General features: G+C 32.9%; 2 long non-coding RNA genes and 1 pseudogene across 3 annotated transcripts; 2 read left to right on the top strand and 1 right to left on the bottom strand.

Annotated features, from left to right (window-relative positions):
* The first annotated feature begins 4,500 nt into the window (after window positions 1-4,500).
* On the top strand, window positions 4,501-6,192 carry LOC107647952 (uncharacterized). The gene is made up of 2 exons (XR_015885808.1): window positions 4,501-5,003; window positions 5,772-6,192. It is a non-coding gene; the product is annotated as an uncharacterized LOC107647952 (long non-coding RNA).
* Window positions 6,193-8,145: 1,953 nt separating this feature from the next.
* Window positions 8,146-8,614, top strand: LOC148554544 (uncharacterized). Its single transcript, XR_015885809.1, has 3 exons — window positions 8,146-8,287; window positions 8,388-8,458; window positions 8,553-8,614. It is a non-coding gene; the product is annotated as an uncharacterized LOC148554544 (long non-coding RNA).
* Window positions 8,615-17,779: 9,165 nt separating this feature from the next.
* On the bottom strand, window positions 17,780-18,846 carry LOC107647951 (pectinesterase inhibitor 6 pseudogene; annotated as a pseudogene). Its single transcript, XR_015885806.1, has one exon. The product of XR_015885806.1 is annotated as a pectinesterase inhibitor 6 pseudogene (transcript).
* Between the last annotated feature and the right edge of the window lie 276 nt (window positions 18,847-19,122).

Raw genomic sequence — 19,122 nt, 5'->3', positions numbered from 1 at the left:
AGGATTTTTCTTGCTTTCATGATTGCCCCTTTTTATCAGGTTCAATTTTCTTTTTTATTATCTTCTCAATTTAATTTATGAACTTTTCTATATCACAGATAATTCTCTTAATTAATGTTATTTGAGGTTCTCTTCAAATTTCTCCTGGTGAACTTCAGTCACGGTTTCATCTATGATGTCACACTGGAGGATAAAATGATCCTCCGGAGGATACTTCATAGTTCCATTCAGATTGAAGCTTACTACTCGGCCATCTATTTCAAAAGAGTATGTTCCTGAAAAAGCATCTAATTTGAACTTTGAGGTCTTTAAGAACGGTCTTCCTAGTAAGATTGATAATGGCTTCTCTGAGTTATTTTGGGTCATCTCCAGGATATAAAAATCAATGAAAAATGTGAGCCCCTTAATGCCCACTAATACATCTTCAGCAACTCCAGCCACTGTAATAATGCTTTTATCTGCTAACACAAAACGAGCTGCCGACCTTTTTAAGGGAGGGAGCCTCAAAATATCATATATAGACAAAGGCATTATACTCACACATGCTCCTAAATCATACATGCAGTCAGAAAATATCACACCACAAATAGTACAATTAACTATACATGGACCTGGGTCACTACACTTTTCAGGTAAACCTCCCATTAAAACAGATATGGAACTTCCTAAAGGAATAGTTTCTAATTCATTAATTTTGTCTTTATGTATACATAAATCTTTTAGAAACTTTGCATATTTAAGTACCTGTTGAATAACATCAAAAAGGGGAACAGTTACCTCAATTTTTTTGAATATTTCTACTATTTTGGGATCAGGTTCCAGCTGCTTCCTGGGCTTTCTTGCAAGTTGTGGAAATGAAATAGGAGTAGCATTCTTTGCAGTGTTTACGCCCTTTGGTTCTTCTTCCTGTGATTGAGCTTCTTTTTCAGCCATGTTCTGTATGTCCTCTTCCTCTTCAACATCTTCTATTTCCACTACCTCTTCAATTATAGTATACTAAATATATGAATTCTAACGTGAAGGATTAGATACGGAACAACTGAACAATGTAGTTGTGTGTGAATGTCCATGTCTATAGTTTGCATTATCTTGTCTTCTTGATCGGCTCTTTAAGTTCTGCCTTGTCAATGGAGTCACTTCCTAATTCTAAGGAGAGGTATCATCTCTCTGAAATTGACATTTTTATTTACACGTATACTATAATTGAAGCTAGATATTAATAATAATATTATAAGTTAGTATATGTAATTATGTAAATTTAATTAGTATTTTATTTTATTAATTAAGTATTCTTTAAATACTCTAATTTATATAGGTATATAGATATATATATATATATAGATGATGATAATAAATTAATAATAAAAACATGTGATTTTATTCTTAAATATCTCTCTTTCTTTTTTTTTTCAAAATTTTTTTTCGAAGGTGTTTGCAAAAAATCTTGAAGTATATTTAGAATAATTACATTGTTAAACTTTATTTAAAAATTTATCGTTAGTCAATAAATTATTGTATGTACAAGACAAAATTAATAATATAATTATAAATTAGTATATATAATTATGTAAATTTAATTAATATTTTACTTTATTAATTAGGTATTCTTTAAGTACTCTAATTTATATAAGTGTATATATATAGATGATAATAATAAATTAATAATAAAAACATATAATTTTATCCTTAACTATATTTATTATTTTGTTTTTATTTTTTTATTTTTTATTCTTTTTATTTTCCCAATTAGGGGATTTAGTTGTTATTCTTATTATTTTTTTTAATTATTGATATTGATTCTTATTATTTTGATTATTATTATGCTTATATGTTCGGCTGGTTAGTGATAACCGATTTATTGTTATTATTATTCTCATTATTCTTATTTTTTTTAAAACAGGTATTTTGGACGACCAACCTGAAATGCCGGCTATGTCGCCGCTGGCGAGGCGGACGTCAGCGGTACTATGCGGGTGGAAGTAATAACAGAGTAGGAGAAATGTCAATGTGTTTGTGATTATTAGCTAATGAATTGTTGCATGCACAAGGCGAAATTTGAATTCTCACACTTGCTTAAGCGGATTAGTGATTAGTGAATTAGCCACTAGATCAACCCAACTTAATTAATGAGACTATATATTAATAATAGTATTATAAAATTAGTATATGTAATTATGTAAAATTAGTTAGTATTTTACTTTATTAATTAGGCACTCCTTGAGTACTCTAATTTATTTATGGGTCAATCTATTGTACAGATCAATTTCCATATCTATACATATATTCTCTCTACCTACATCTCCTTTCCACATGTGTTGCTTGATTTTGTAGGATGGAGCAGGCTCTGAGCAAAACATGGGAGCTCATGGGAAGGGTTCGCTGAGCCGAGCCAGTGTGTTGAACAAAGAACGGGATTTCATTGTAGTGGGTTCCGTGAGTCCAGCTTTATGGGTTGGGCCTTATTGCTCGTTGGAAGTAGTTTCAAAAAACAAAAATGATTGAAACAGGTTGGGTTGGGTCTTCAGTTCTCTCTCCTCCTCTCACCATGACCAGTTGCTCAGTTGCTCAGAGAAGAACGACCGAATTATTGTTATTATTATTCTCATTATTCTTACTTTTTTTCAAAACAGGTGTTTTGGACGACCAACCTGAAATACTGGCTATGTCGCGGCTGGCAAGGCGGACGTCCGCGGTAGTGTGCGGGTGGAAGCAATAATAGAGTAGGAGAAATGTCAATGTGTTTGTGATTATTAGCTAATGAATTGTTGTATGCACAAGGCGAAATTTGAATTCTCACACTTGCTTAAGCGGATTAGTGATTAGTGAATTAGCCACTAGATCAACCCAACTTAATTATTGAGACTATATATTAACAATAGTATTATAAAATTAGTATATGTAATTATGTAAATTTAGTTAGTAATTTACTTTATTAATTAGGTACTCCTTGAGTACTCTAATTTATTTATGGGTCAATCTACTGTACAGATCAATTTTCATACAGATATACAAATATTCTCTCTACCTACATCTTCTTCCCACATGTGTTGCTTGATTTTGTAGAATAGAGCAAGCTCTGAGCTCTGAGAAAAACATGGAAGCTCATAGGAAGGGTTCGCTGAGTCGAGCCGAGTCAGTGGGTTGAACAAAGAACGAGATTTCATTGTAGTGGGTTCTGTGAGTCCAGCTTCATGGGTTGGGCATTATTGGTCGTTGGAAGTAGTTTCAAAAAACAAAAATGATTGAAATAGGTTGGGTTGGGTCTTCAGTTCTCTCTCCTCCTCTCACCATGACCAGTTGCTCAGTTGCTCAAAGAAGAACGACCGAATTATTGTTATTATTATTCTCATTATTCTTACTTTTTTTCAAAACAGGTGTTTTGGACGACCAACCTGAAATACTGGCTATGTCGCGGCTGGCAAGGCGGACGTCCGCGGTAGTGTGCGGGTGGAAGCAATAATAGAGTATGAGAAATGTCAATGTGTTTGTGATTATTAGCCAATGAATTGTTGCATGCACAAGGCAAAATTTGAATTCTCACACTTGCTTAAGCGGATTAGTGATTAGTGAATTAGCCACTAGATCAACCCAACTTAATTAATGAGACTATATATTAACAATAGTATTATAAAATTAGTATATGTAATTATATAAATTTAGTTAGTAATTTACTTTATTAATTAGGTACTCCTTGAGTACTCTAATTTATTTATGGGTCAATCTACTGTACAGATCAGTTTCCATACAGATATACAAATATTCTCTCTACCTACATCTCCTTCCCACATGTGTTGCTTGATTTTGTAGGATGGAACAGGCTCTGAGCAAAACATGGGAGCTCATGGGAAGGGTTCGCTGAACCGAGCCAGTGTGTTGAACAAAGAACGGGATTTCATTGTAGTGGGTTCCGTGAGTCCAGCTTTATGGGTTGGGCCTTATTGCTCGTTAGAAGTAGTTTCAGAAAACAAAAATGATTGAAATAGGTTGGGTTGGGTCTTCAGTTCTCTCTCCTCCTCTCACCATGACCAGTTGCTCAGAGAAGTACCACCGGTTTATTGTTATTATTATTCTCATTATTCTTACTTTTTTTTCAAAACAGGTGTTTTGGACGACCAACTTGAAATGCCGGCTATCTCACGACTGGCGAGGCGGACGTCCGCAGTACTGTGTGGGTGGAAGCAATAACAGAGTAGGAGAAATGTCAATGTGTTTGTGATTATTAGCCAATGAATTGTTACATGCACAAGGCGAAATTTGAATTCTCACACTTGCTTAAGCGGATTAGTGATTAGTGAATTAGCCACTAGATCAACCCAACATAATTAATGAGACTATATATTAATAATAGTATTATAAAATTAGTATATGTAATTATGTAAAATTAGTTAGTATTTTACTTTATTAATTAGGTACTCCTTGAGTACTCTAATTTTTTTATGGGTTAATCTACTGTACAGATCAATTTTCATATTTATACAGATATTCTCTCTACCTACATCTCCTTCCCACATGTGTTGCTTGATTTTGTAGGATGGAGCAGGCTCTGAACAAAACATGGGAGCTCATGGGAAGGGTTCGCTGAGCCGAGTCAGTGTGTTGAACAAAGAACGGGATTTCATTGTAGTGGGTTCCGTGAGTCCAGCTTCATGGGTTGGCCTTATTGGTCCTTGGAAGTAGTTTCAGAAAACAAAAATGATTGAAACAGGTTGGGTTGGGTCTTTAGTTCTCTCTCCTCCTCTCACCATGCCCAGTTGCTCAGAGAAGAACAAGCATCTCTGGAGGGAAACCCTAGCTTCCTCCACCGCGACCGCCGCCGTTGGACTTCTGACGCCGGAGATATTCTTCTGTTCGTCCTGCTCCACGCCCGCACCTCAATCGCCGGTCGCGAGCTTCGTTGGGATAGTTTTCGAGTCGTCGCGGCCTATAACCCCTCATCTTGCTCAATCGGTCTTTTTCCACCATCCCTCATCGTGCTCATCGTCTGCCATGCTTGTGACGAGAAGGTAACAAAGTTGCTCTGTCCATTAAATCATTAGCTTTGGCTCTGCTAATAATAGAGTAATAAACTAATAATAAACCATCCGTATCCAGTCACATAAGCAGAAATCGTTTAGAAAACAAAACATCTTTATTACTACTAATGCTTTCATCGCCTAAGAATCTTGGCCCCCTGATGAGGAAAGTCAATTTGTTTTGTGTTTGAAAAACAACATGTGCCTAACCAGCGTGCATTTAGGGAGTAGTAGGTTTTGGTTTTTATGCTCTGTGTAGGTTTGATAAAAATTTGCTCGAATTTAAAGTTGGTAAATCCATTACATAATCCCAACATATATAGGCCTAATTGATGTCACTGAACAAGTAGATGTCTTTGGTTTCTTGTTGCTTTTAGTGCAAGTCGTTAATCATATAACATATTGGGTCGTGCTAGTGTGAAATGATATTGTTCATAATAAGAAGTGGATCTCACGCATACCAAATTCACCTAATACTCTAATAGAATATGACTGCCATTCCTGCTTGTGTTGGTTCCTACTATAATCTCAATTAAGCCGCTTATTGTTCTTGTTCTTTTTTCTTTTTACCTTTTGAAATTTTGTTGAATTTCTCAAGTGAACCATTAAATTAGGTAGAGAATATAGAAAAGTAACAAGTTTTGAAAAACTGATCAAAGATTGGATAAGTTTATTAATGCTAGCTACAAATTGAAGAAACATATTATTGGATGCATGATAGTTTACATATGTATGTAAAAGTGCATAATTCTTTTGCAGACAAGTTTTCTTGCCTCACTATGAAGGGAGGAAGGAGAAGGCTAAAATAAATCATGTTGCTTGTTAATATCTAAAATTATCTATTCTGATAATGGTTTGCAGTTTGTTTCTAAAATCCTTTATTTGTTCTGATAATGCTTGTTAATCATGTTATTTGTTAATATCTAAAATCATGTCAGTCAAGAGATCGTGCTCTGCCTTAAACAATTCCAACAGAGCATTTCAGCTCCTTTCAAAGTCTGATGTGATACTACAGAAGTGAGCATTTTTTTTCTTCTTTTCTTTTGCCAATAGGTGCTAGCGTTTTGTTTGTATCTTTGATATTATTGATTATTTTTGTACTGGGAGACTTGTTTTAACATATAGGATATCCAAGATATATTTAGTTATAGTTATTTATCAAGAGTGTTTTTTTCTCTACGGAAAAGGCTTCCAAGATATATTTAGTTATAGTTAAACTAAAATAATTTATCATATGTCAAGTAATATAAATAAAATTTGTGGCTTTGGAAAATTGTATCGTAAAATCTATAGAATAAATATCTCTTTTTTCTTTGATATGTAATAAGTAACCATTAATTTTTTGTTCCAATGCTTTTGATTTTATATCCATTTATTGGATTTTCTTCTCTAAATTTGCAACTTTGAAAGAAAAATTCAGCAAAAATTTTGAAAATTTCACGATGGAAATATTTGGTAACAAAAAGAAAAAGGGAGCTAAAATAGTTATAATTTGTCTTATTTGAAAATCTGTCAGTGATGACGCTTCCCACGGCTGCTCGCTCTCTCTCTCTCAATGACGCTTTCTCTCTCTCCCTTACGGCAACGACGATGGCGACGGTGCCAGTGACGCCCATCGGCACCGTCTTTCTCCATTCCTCTCCTTCTTCTGTTTCTCTCTCTCTTCTCTTTTCTTTTTTCCTTCTTCTGTGTGTATATCTGTTGGTAGGGGTGTTCAAAATCGATCCGGACCGAACTAAACCGACGAACCGAACTGAAAAAACTGATAACTGAATTAATTGAAAACCAAAAAAATCGAAAAAAAACCTATTTTGCTGCTTTTTTGTGCGGTTCGGTTCAGTTTTCGATTTTGACTCTGAAAACCCTAACCGAACCGAACCGAACCGATTCGGAAAAAACCCTAAAAATGCCTAACCCCACCTCCCTAGACCGCCACCCCCCAAACGAACAAAGTTGATGCCTGCTGCGCGAGTGTGAGAGCGCCTCCCCCTCCAGCCGTCCCTAACCCTAACCCCCCAAATCCCCAATCTCTAACCTGCGGCTACGCTCTCTACTCTCTAGTCTCTACTACTCACTACTCAGTTGCTCTCGCTCTCTCTTCTCCAAATCCCCAAAGCACGACGCCACCACAGCACCACGCCGAAGCCTTCCTCTTCGCGGAGACGCCACCTACAGCACGACGCCGTCGCCCACGCATAGCACCACGCTGTTGCCCACGCACAGCACCACGCTGTCGCCGTTGACACGCCACCACCCAGCGCCAGCAATGTTTCTGGGCTCTCCCACTCAGCGCCACTATCATCAGTTCAACTCACTCCCAGCACGGCAGAACCCTAACCGAGTCTCCCAGTCAGCCTTCCTCCCAAGTCAACATGGAGCCCGAGCCACCGATTCAGGTAATTTGTTGTTTATTGCTGTTTACTGGTTGTTTATTGGTGGTTGTTTACTGTCAATATGGAGTCCGAGTCAATATAAACTATTTGCTGTTTACTGGTGGTTGCTGTTTAGTGTTTATTGCTGTTTATGGTTGCTATTTATTGCTGTTTAATTTGAACCATTCCAAGTCAATATGATTGCTGTTTATTGCTGTTTAAGTTGCCGGTTATTGAATTATTGTTCAGTGTATTGAGATTAGTGTATTGTTCAGTTTATTATTGATAATTTGGTATTGTTGGATTGCTGGTTATAGATTTATTTTTCAGTTTATTGCTTGATGCTGGTTATTGATTTATTGTTAAGTTTTGATAACTTGGTAATTGGTATTGCTGGATTGCTGCTGGTTTATTGTATTGTTGGATTGCTGCTGGTTTATGGTATTGCTGGATTGCTGCTGGTTGGTAACTATCAAAGATCTACTCGGCAAGATCCTCCTGAAATTAGCACACACGAGCTTGAGGCACATGAAACTTCTTTTGCTATAGAATTTGAGAAGGAAATGCAATTCAATGAGAGTGTTAACAAGAATGAGGTGGAGTTATATCTTATGGAGGCATTAGAGAAGAGTGGCGTGCAATTCGACATTCTAAATTGGTGGAAAGTGAATTTCACTAAATATCCAATTCTTGGGCAGATTGCAAGAGACGTCTTAGCCATACCAGTTTCCACAGTTGCTTCAGAATCGGCATTTAGTACTGGAGGAAGGGTGTTGAATAATTATAGGAGTTCTCTAATTCCGATGACAGCTGAAGCGTTAATTTGTACATAAAATTGGCTCCGAAACTCTCCAAAACTTGTTCTTGAGGAACTCATCGAGGAATTGGAGAAGTTGGAATTAGGTATGGTTAAGTTTCTACTTATAATTTTCTTTACTTTAATTTGATTTTTATTAATATATATTATTTGTTATGATTGTTTCTTGATTTATATATTTTGTAGAAGTTGCACCCACTCCTGATCCCAATGAAGAAGATTATGGTGTTGAGTCTGATTGAGTACATCTTGTTATGGTAGGAATTGTTCTCCTTATATTATTATTATTATTATAATTATTATTGTTGTTGTTGTTCTTATTATGTAACTGTTTTTTTTTTTTATTTCAAGTTGGTGTGCATTAAGAAGTTTAGCTATTTTGTTGGAGAAGACACCATAACTTTGCTATCAGATTAATGACAATTTATTTTTATTTTCAGTTGTGTTGACTGTTGAACTATTGAACTTCTTTAATTGTCATATTTGAATTATGTTGTCGTTAAATTTCGTTAGATCAAGACTTTGTTAGCTATTGTGTATTTCGGTTTGTCAATTTCAATGTTACGACTTTGCATAATAGTATGGTAGAATTTTTTTGATTTGATTGAAAAACCGAACAAACCAAACCAAACCAAACCGATTTTAATTGGTTTGGTTTGGTTCGGATGACCTTGACAAAAAAATCGAACCGCACTTTAATTAGACGATCGGATCGGATGGCTTTTCCCTCAAAAACCAAACCAAACCGCACCGCAAACACCCCTATCTGTTGGTGAGGGTGAGGGCTTCGGCGGCTGACTGGTGAAAAGGAAGGGTGAGAGGGTATTAGGGTTAGGTTAGGTAAAATTAGGGTTCGAGTAGAAGATTAACTTAAAATTAAATTTAATTCAATATAATTAACTTTAAGAATATTATTTATTTTTTAACCTATAGATTATTTTTAATTAAGTACTCTAATTTAAAATTAGAGATAAATAAAAAAAATTCTTTAAATAAAATTATCAACAAATATAATAAATTATAAATAACTTACTATTTAATTTTCAAAAATAATCCGAGATCTTACATTTCATGCAATGTCTATTTAGACTACCCTAATTTCCACTCATGCATGTGCTATATGTCTTACTATCAATAGGTCCACCTTTCAACTATTAGCTTAGTAGGGATAAAGATGATGCTTAGATACACCAAGACACATATTATGTGAACACAAGGAATGCCAAAAGATTTCATCCGCAAAAATGACTGATTATCAATGAAAACACATCCAAATCAATTTTGAATCAAGCAATGTCATCAATATGGCAAAAATTCTACAATAACGATAACAATAATGACGACAACGATAACGACGATACGTATAAGAAGAAGACTACGATGACTATAACGATAATTATCATAATGATGAAGATGATGGAGGAGAATGAGGAAAAGGAAGGAGGATGAAGATGATGGAGAAGGAAGAAAAGGAAGGAGAAGAAATTCCAATGAAAAAAGAAAGAGGAAGAGGAAGAGGAGGAGGAGATGACGGTGTTCGTGTCGACGATAACGAAGTATCAGGGGTGGCAAAGCAGAAGAAGAAGAAAAAGAAGAAGGAGAAGAAGAAGAAGAAGCGCGTGAGGTAAATTAAGTCAAAGATGTTGGAATCTTTTCAAAATTCCTTAATCCAAAGATTATCCATGTTAAATCATTAAGAAATAAAATACTTGAATGCGGAAGCGTACCTGAATTCATAAACATGAATCATGATGGGAAGAGTTTGGATCTTGTGGTTCTTTCGATCTTCTTCAACCAAAGCCTTCTGTATTCCTAGGCGGCTGAGTATCACCCCACCTAGAGGTGGAAACAGGCCAGGCCAGGCCAGGCTTTGCTCTTAACAGGCCTGGCCTGTCATACAGTTAATTGGCCTGAGCCTGGCCTGCAACCTGTTATAGGCTCTTTATAAGGTACTAAGCCTGGCCTGTTATTCAGCCTGGCCTGGCCTGAAGCCTGTTAAAAGGCCTGATATATTTTTTTTACAAAAATAAAAATATTATTTAAAAAAATTTTAAACTTTTAATGTATTTAAAATATACAAAAATATTTATAATAAAATATAATAGATTTAAAATATCTCATAATTTTGTTATAATAAATAATTATTTATATATTTAATTATATTTTAACAGGCCCAGGCAGGCCTGACAGGCCAATAAGACTAATTAGCGAGCCTGGGCCTGGCCTATTAACGTATTAAGGCTTTTAAAAGAGTCTGGGCCTGTGCCTATTTTATAACAGGCCAGGCCAGACCAGGCCAAACACAGGCCAGGCTACAGGCCCCTGGCAGGCCGCCTGGCCTTTTTCCACCCCTAACCCCACCCCATCACCATCCGCATCACCCCACTGACTATCACCTGATCACCATCTGTTCCCTTATCAGAAAAAATATCTAACCTACAACAACAACTACACACAGTTCAAAACCAAAACAACAATGCATCCCCAAAACCATTGTGTTTAATAAGAAACAAGAAAATCATCATCGTCGTCAGAATTCATAAGCATCCACAAAACTTAGAACCAAAACTATTCTTCTTCAATTAGCAAAAGGCAGATCCAATTACAATAATCAGTAATTCCCAAATTTATTTTCAATTACAAGAGACCTTAAATCCGTAACCCTAATCACCAAGAACAATCAACAAAACTCAGATGAATTGCTTGTGACCGCCCTTCGATTGAGCTAAAACGTTTGCTCCTTCTAGAAACCGTTATTGTATATTTCGCACACCATTCATAAGAAGGAAGAAAACAAACCGGGGCCCTATTGAGTCCAAAAATCATATTTAAATCCTCTAATTCTCTTTCTAAATTTTTGGATCCTATTTTGGGCAATATTAATTATTTAATTAGATGATTAATTATTCTCGGTTCTTACACTTAAGTTAGCAATGACCTTAGGCAGGTTTTTAGTAGATTAGAACATAAATTATACCTGACGGGTGTCAAAGTATTTATAGTAGAGTATTAACCACCTTTATCGGAGTAGTTCCATCTTTATTGGTGGGTAACTGTTCTCGTTATCTTGGGAGCTTGTTGAAATTACTCTTCTAGACGGAGGGGAGAGATTCACGGAGGCAGTTACTTGCTTTGGGCAAATAGAGCTAGACTTCCGTGATGATGTCCGACTTCTTTAAAGAGGTTGGGTAAATGTGAAGACCAACCCTCTCTTGGATTGGAGCCTTCATTCTTTAGCGGACTGGCTTTAAGCATTTGGGTTAGGGTATGAATAATAATAATTAATTTATACAAAATAAAACAAAAAAATATTTTTTATTACAAAATAAAAAAGTTAAATTAAATTTTAATATATATTTTATAATACTTTATCCTTATTTATAAATAGTATTTCTCTCCATTTAAAGCATCATTGCTAAACAAAATTACCTACACCAAGAAGAATACAATCAAAATTAAGCTTAGTATTCTCATGGCTTCTATTTTGGTTAGGGCTGTCAAACGGGCTAGTCCAGCCCACTTAGACCCGGTCCGTTAAATCCGTGGGTTAAATGGGCTGACCCGTTTAAACCCGCTTTATTCGTGGGTCAGAATTTTCTAGTCCGGATCATTTATGGTCAGCCCAATGGATTAAACGGACCAACTCGTTTATCATTTAATTTTATTTTTTAAAAAATATTTTAACAAAAAATACCATTTTTAGGTCAAAAACTTTTTAAAATAATAATTTTTTAATTGATGGGTCGGATTTTCATGTCGGATCAGAAGACATATCGGCTAAAAGTGCTAAAAATGTAAAAAAAATTAAATGGACCACCCGTTTAGCCCGCGGGGCTAGCCCGTTTAACCCGTTATTTTTTTCGGGTTAATCAGATTCAGCCCGTTTAACCCAAAATTTAAATGGGCTTAATTTTAGAGGTAAAATCCACACATTTAAATGGATAAACGGACTGACCCGATAAGTTTAGCCCATTTTGACGGCCCTAATTTTGGTAGGATCATGTTTTTCCATACTTAACTACCATGTCTGTTATATCTTGTATCCTTTCAAATGTTAAAAGCCTAAAACTCTTCTTTTTGGAATAAAAAATCTTAAAACACTTCTTTTCTAAACCTGTTAACAAGCCCTGCACACAGCCCAATCTCTATGCTCTATTCATACAGCATAACTGAACCTACTACCAAAGTTCATTATGACCTTTACAACTCCTCACCACTTAGCACGGTTCCATGAAAGCTCAGTCCCAACAATGCATCAGACATCTCTGCCAAGCTGCCCCTTTGCAACAAGTTTGATGCCACTTGTCAACAAACCCTTTAACTAAAGCGAATATCTTTATTTCTTTACATGTTAACCTCTGTACGCTATAAATTTTCTTTATATATATATATGATGATAATAAATTAATAATAAAAGCATGTGATTTTATCTTTAACTATTTTTTTTCTTTTAGAATTTTTCTCTCGCATAGTGTTTGCTCCAATTTTTTACTATTCTTTTGTTATAGAATCTAAAAAGAGCCTCTTTTTGTCACTGCAAACACCATTCTCACCATTCTCTCCTTACTATAATTAATGAGAATATCAAATGCCTATAATACTCATGAGGAGCTAAGAGCAAAGAAGAAACTATCCGAGGCCGGTATTACTTTTAAGCTTTATCTTCATCAAGTAATGTTATAGTCTTTAATTTATCATCCTACAAAATTAATATATTTGCAGATAATAAGTTTGCCTAACGTGTAACTTCAAGAAAAAAAAATATTATTAATATATTAAATAGATAAATATTTATTTGTTTATTTTTAAAATTTTAAATTTTTTATTTTAAAAGTTATTTTTTTATTCAATTTATGCTAAAAATAATAATATTTTATTTTATTTAATATTTAATAAATTTAGACAACGGACAAAAATTTATATGTGTATCTGACCTATTTGACCATTTACACATAATATTAAATCGTATTAATACAAAATCAAAGAAGAGAATAAAAGTTTTTTTTTGGTAGGAAAAGAATTTAACAGTGAACTTTTTTTAAAATAAATACAAATAAAAATTAAGAATTATATAAAAAATTTAAGTTTGTTTAAAAAGAATTTTTTTAAATCAATGAATATTTTAAAAATTAAGAATTACTAAGAAAGTTTTTACAGTTTATTTTATATTATTTTCTTAATTACAAATAAAAAAATACAAGAACATAGTAGCTAATAGAAAAATAATTTATTAAAAATATTTATCATATTTTATATATCATGACGTTATTACTTATACATGATGTCATTACTTATAAAATTTAGGATTAATTACTAATTTGGTATCCGAAAAATTTAGTAGCTGACAAATAGATTCCTAAAAGATGTTATCGACAAAATAGTTTCTAAATGATTTAAAAATACGACAAAAAGAACTAATAAATATCATAAGTTTTATAAATAACAAAAAAATATATTTTCTAAATTTTTGTGGTAGCATTTGAATAAATATTTAGAATGTGCACAAAAATTCGAAACAAAATTTGATCTCTATATTTTCTTTTTATTTTTCAAAAAAATCTGATCATTGATATTGATTTTTTTTAAAAAAAATTCACTTAATAAAAAATTACCAAAATTCAAGGATGAAAAGATTTTTTTCTAATAATAATTGTAAAAATTGGTCGTGTTTTTAAATTTTTTGGCCTTATTTGTAGGGTTGGCAACATGTATCTTATCTACGAGTACCAAATTCGACCCAACCTGATCGGATAGGGTTGGCTAAATCAACCAAAGTGGGTATTGAACCCACGACTTCCTTTTTGTAAAAACTCAAATCAACTATTAAGCTAATTATTTAAATTATTAATTTAGTATGTTTGTTATTTAAAGAGTAATGCTGTAAAAATTTGGAGTTAAAAGAAGAGTGATAAGATATTTATCTTTGTTTGTGTTATTTTAATTTTATTAAGAACTTAATGATCATGTTATTTGTAATTTTATGTTTGATTTTTCAAAGATTTTATTGTTTTTAATTTTAATTTGAACTTAATTTTTTTTTTTCTATTTTATTAATATGTATGAAATATGAAATAATTGAATTTGATATTTGCTTAAAAAAATTGATTTTCTTACTGGTATGGTTGGTAGGGTTGAGTAGTGTAGGATTGAGAATTTTAAAATGCAGGTAGGGTTAGGATAGAGTCTAAACTCTACCCTATTCTACCTTGCCCTACCCATAGTCAGCATTATTTATTTATCGTTAGCATCTTTTGAGGTTTATTTTGTCAGCGATGCAAAATTTCGAATACTATTTTAATAGTTCACTCTATTTTTTTTTAACTACTTGAATGTAAATGATAATAGCATAGTCGACACTTATATTATATATGATGTCAACAAAAATAAATAAAAAAGAAAAAATTTTGAAATAGACAACAATATTAGAATAAAAAGTATTATTTTTTGTGACAAAATTTGTTACATATAACATACCTATTCAGATTTGTATGTATAATGATATATCAACCTAACAGATTAGATTAGGACTAGAATAAAAAAGATAAATCTAACATAAAATATCAACGATAAACATTAAATGTACATTTTCTTTAAAATTTGAACTCAAATCTAATAATAAATATAATAGAATTAAAAATAATAAAAAATAAGAGAGTAGTTTGGGAGATCGAAAGAAAGGAAATAGTTATTAGTAATATTATTTTATAAATATTACTTAAAACTTAATAGTGTCTTAAAAATACTTATTAAACAATTTAAATTTTTTATTTTTAAAATATTTATAAATGTTAAAATCTCATCTTTTTCGTAATTTTTTAAAATTTAACCATTCATAAATTCTATATATAAAAATAATTTTATATATATATCCAATTATATATTGTTAAGACAATAAAAATAATTATTATTTATTTTATACGGCATGAATAATCATAAAAAAAAAACTAATTTATTTTTTTACTTTTTCACTATTTGTAGGACAATGAAAAAATTTTTAAATTTAGATCTATATTTTGATCTAACATTTTTAAAAGATAAAGATAAAGATAAATATCTATAATATTTAAGTATAATTTATTTTTTTGTAAATAACTAATATGTATTTTGCTTTATATTTATTTTTTTATTAAAATAATATTATAACTATTAATTTTTGAACTATTTATTTTTAATAAAATAGATATATGTTTATTGTGAATTTTTATAATTTAATATTTAAAAGTCTTTAATTTTTTAGTATTTTATTTAAAAAAATAATAATATAAATAAGGTCACAATAATATTAAAATGATGAAAAACTTAATTAACAAATTAAAGGATGAATAATATACTAAAAAATAAATACAATTAATTTTATAAAAATAATAAAAAAACACAACTGAACAAACAGGTATAAAAACCAATGAAATAGTGCAGACCGAGTACAAAAGTCTATGAAAGGAAAGTATAAGTAAGTAAGGAGCAAGAATAATAAAGGGGAGTGATGATGCTCGAATCAGTGTCTTCAACCGTGTGCAATTTGTACCTGAGTGAGGAAGATAGGATTAGAGAATGCAGGTAAGGGAAGAAAGAAAGAATATTGTCAGAGGAGGAACAGAGATGATAGAAGGAGAGAGAATTTGAATTACCAAAAGTTGCCTAACAAACATAGTCACGCAGCCGAGCATTAGAGCATTTCTTTCTGCTGCCTCTCCTCAGCTGCTCAACCGTATTTGCTGCCAAGTGTCCCTTTTGCATAACAGAATTTATCTTGTATTCAGTGCCAAGTTTGCCCCTCATTGCTTGGTCAGCCTCTAATTCTATTTTTCTTAATTTGCTCGTGACAAGATGCTCCAGATCAATCAGGCACAACTCAATCGCAGTTTCAAGCAATTGAGAAGTTTGTTCTCTTCTTCTTGTTTGTTTGTTTTTATAATTAGTTGATAATCAATTTTGGCTTTTTTATTTGTTTCTTTGTATGGTTACTGAATTTTTGGGCAATTAAGGGGTTAAGTTCATTGGTTCTCTTTGACCATCACTTCTTCTCTGGACCCATTCCTCCCTTGATGAATCATTACTACTGCTACTCATCAACCTGTTTTTGTTGTTCACGTTGTTGTTAAGATGCGCTTGTTGCCTCAGTCCCACTTGGATGGCAACAAAAACAGCATGATGATGTTGATGAGAAGGGTAGTTTGGAGGTGGTACTTGCTGCAGCATGTTCTGGAAGCTGAGAGTACCTAAAGAAGACGAAGAAGAAGAGACGGGTTGTTGGAAGTTAATGGCAGTAGTTGGAGAGAAGAAAGGGAAGAGATAAGGAAGTGGGGGTGCAGGTGGAGGGGGAGGGTTTTTTTTATTTTTTAATATTATTTTTATTAATTGATAAGGGTAATTTGGTAAAATAAAATAAAAAGGACGATTTTATAACGTTTTGTAACGTTGAGGATGATTTTAATAACAAAAAAAGGTCGGGACGATTTTGATTTTCACCCCAGACCTTAGAGACGATTTCAGTACTTAACCTTAAAAATAACAAAAAAGCGATTGAACAAACACGGTAATATCTGCTAAGTCATTAATTCATCTCTAAAATTTCTTGCATACTACTAAAACTTCTAAGTATTGATTCGATCCTAATGGCTACTTATAATTCATATATGATCACTTTGTCATAAGGTTTCAGAGATTTTCTAATAGTGTTTTAAAGGGAAAAAAAAAAACAATTATGTTATTTTAAACGTAAAAATCATTTTTAAATAATGGAATCACTTTGCTTGAGAATCTGCTATGTTTTTTCTGGCCCTTTTGCCTTGTTCCTTTCTTTCAGACAACCAAAAGAAAAAAAAAAGTATTGCCACTAAAATTTAAATTTAAGAATTTAATACATATTGCTCAACATAAATGGAAATCTAAACTGTAAATAAACATTTCTTTTCAAAACAAAAAAAGGTTATGAATGATATTTTGTTTCAAATGTGTATTAGGGTATGGTGTGTACTGTGCTTTAGTAGGTACTACTAAGTTATATATAATGAATTGTTTTGACTTGTTTTGGGTGGGATGGTCTTAGTGGTTGATCCTCTTTACAGTAGATTGTCCAAGATTTCATTAGTCATTACCGAAAACATTAAAAGGTTTGAGTGTTTGACCACTTAATTACAACACCAAAGGCATCGGCCAAGAGTTAATGAGAGTTTCTAGCTGCCTTATCAAAGATCTTAGAATATGACACTCATTTTAAATTCAAAAGCATCATATTTAAATCGTTGCTCATATCATATTAATTCTACATTAATATTAAAAGTGACATTGGTAGATGAGAAGAAAAAAAAAAGAACAGAGAGAAGGAGTACCATTTATGAGTCATTTTGAGCAACAGAACAAACAACATACCATAGTTGCATATAGTCAGTAGTCAAATCATTCACAAATTCACAAGACAGAATTACTAAGTAAAAGATCTTCAACTATTTTTACAGCTTGTGGGATAAATTTCATATCATGATCATATTTACACAAGCAAGCAACACCTAATTCATATTTCTTGCTGAAACCTTAATTACTAATAAGTATTCAAACATATACTGTAACACCTTTGCTAACAGAACATTATGCTTTATTTCTTCTTATAGTTCCCATTTGATATAGACAAAAACCAAAGAAAAATAAAGAAAAAGTATATGTATATATATTACACATGTAGCACAAGTATCTGTTACCCAATTCAGGACTTGTCTTGTTCAAAGCTTCCAATACCTGTGGTAGCAAGCTTGTTAACAAGAGCTAGAGCATTGCTGGTTATGTAAGAAACATTCTGGACCCTCCTCTGCAGCAACTTGATCTGCTTCTTCTTATTATTGTTATGATTATTATTATTATTATCATCTTGGACTTGAAATGAAAATCCATCAAGGCAAGTGTCTTCATCGGTTAGCGCGGCGCTAATCCACGTATTAAGATCCCCCATTTGTGTGCTAAACGTGGTTTTGCTAAGCTTTCTTAGCACATCAAGTGATCTATGAAGCTCATCAAGTGCATCATCAAAAACCTCAGCACAATCTGAAAGTGCAGCTCTGTTTCTTCCTATGAATCCTCCGTTTCTTTTCAACTGTGCCAAGTATGCTCGAACTTTCTTTACCTCGCCTATTGTCACTGATACCCCAGCACGTGCCCATTTGCTAGGACTTGTTCCCGCAGTGTTGGAGAATTGTGCTAGTGAATGAACACACAAGTCTTGGTACCTTGTTACACTGCAAGCTTCTCTAACATAACCATTTTTGTTCCCTTTTGCAACCACCATTTGGCCACTGCTTGCTAGGAATGATGAAAGGAACAATAATAATAATGCATGGGGTAACATAAGGCGTGATATTATGACCATTTTTTTTTTCTTTTGTATATGGTATGGTGCTATAAACAAGAGAATGAAGAAAAGAGTAGTGAGGAATGCTCAGATTGTTGTATCTTTATAGTGAGATTTGGCTTAAGAAGGTAGGGGTGGTGGGGACTTTAAAAAGTACCATGTTATGTTTCACTTTTTGGACTTGTTCTAGGGAGAAGCTGGTGCATAGGCAAGGGGCTAGTGAGTGCAATTAAAAAAAGGGATAAAGTGTGGTAAACTGAAATAGCTAGATGAGAAAAGTATGTAACATGTGAGTTCCTCACTAGTCTGGATAAGAATCAGATATACTCAATCTTTCTTACTGTGAAATTTCTCTACTTTCTCATTCATCAATATCATAAAGATCAAGAATAAGAGATAATTACGCTTAGTTACCATCGTACAAGTGATTTGTATAAAAAAAAAATTGGCTATCCTACGTGTATACCAAAATCAATTATCAATATAAAATACTCTGGAACACTAATAATTTTGAATTGCGCATGTTGGACACATTTTGTATAAGACACTCATCTGGCTGTCGTATCCAATTGTGTCCTA

The sequence above is a fragment of the Arachis ipaensis genome, chromosome B6 (genome assembly GCF_059453495.1).
Source record: "Arachis ipaensis isolate K30076 ecotype BB chromosome B6, ASM5945349v1, whole genome shotgun sequence".
Taxonomy (NCBI): Eukaryota; Viridiplantae; Streptophyta; class Magnoliopsida; order Fabales; family Fabaceae; genus Arachis; species Arachis ipaensis.
This window is presented reverse-complemented; position numbering and strand designations above follow the sequence as displayed.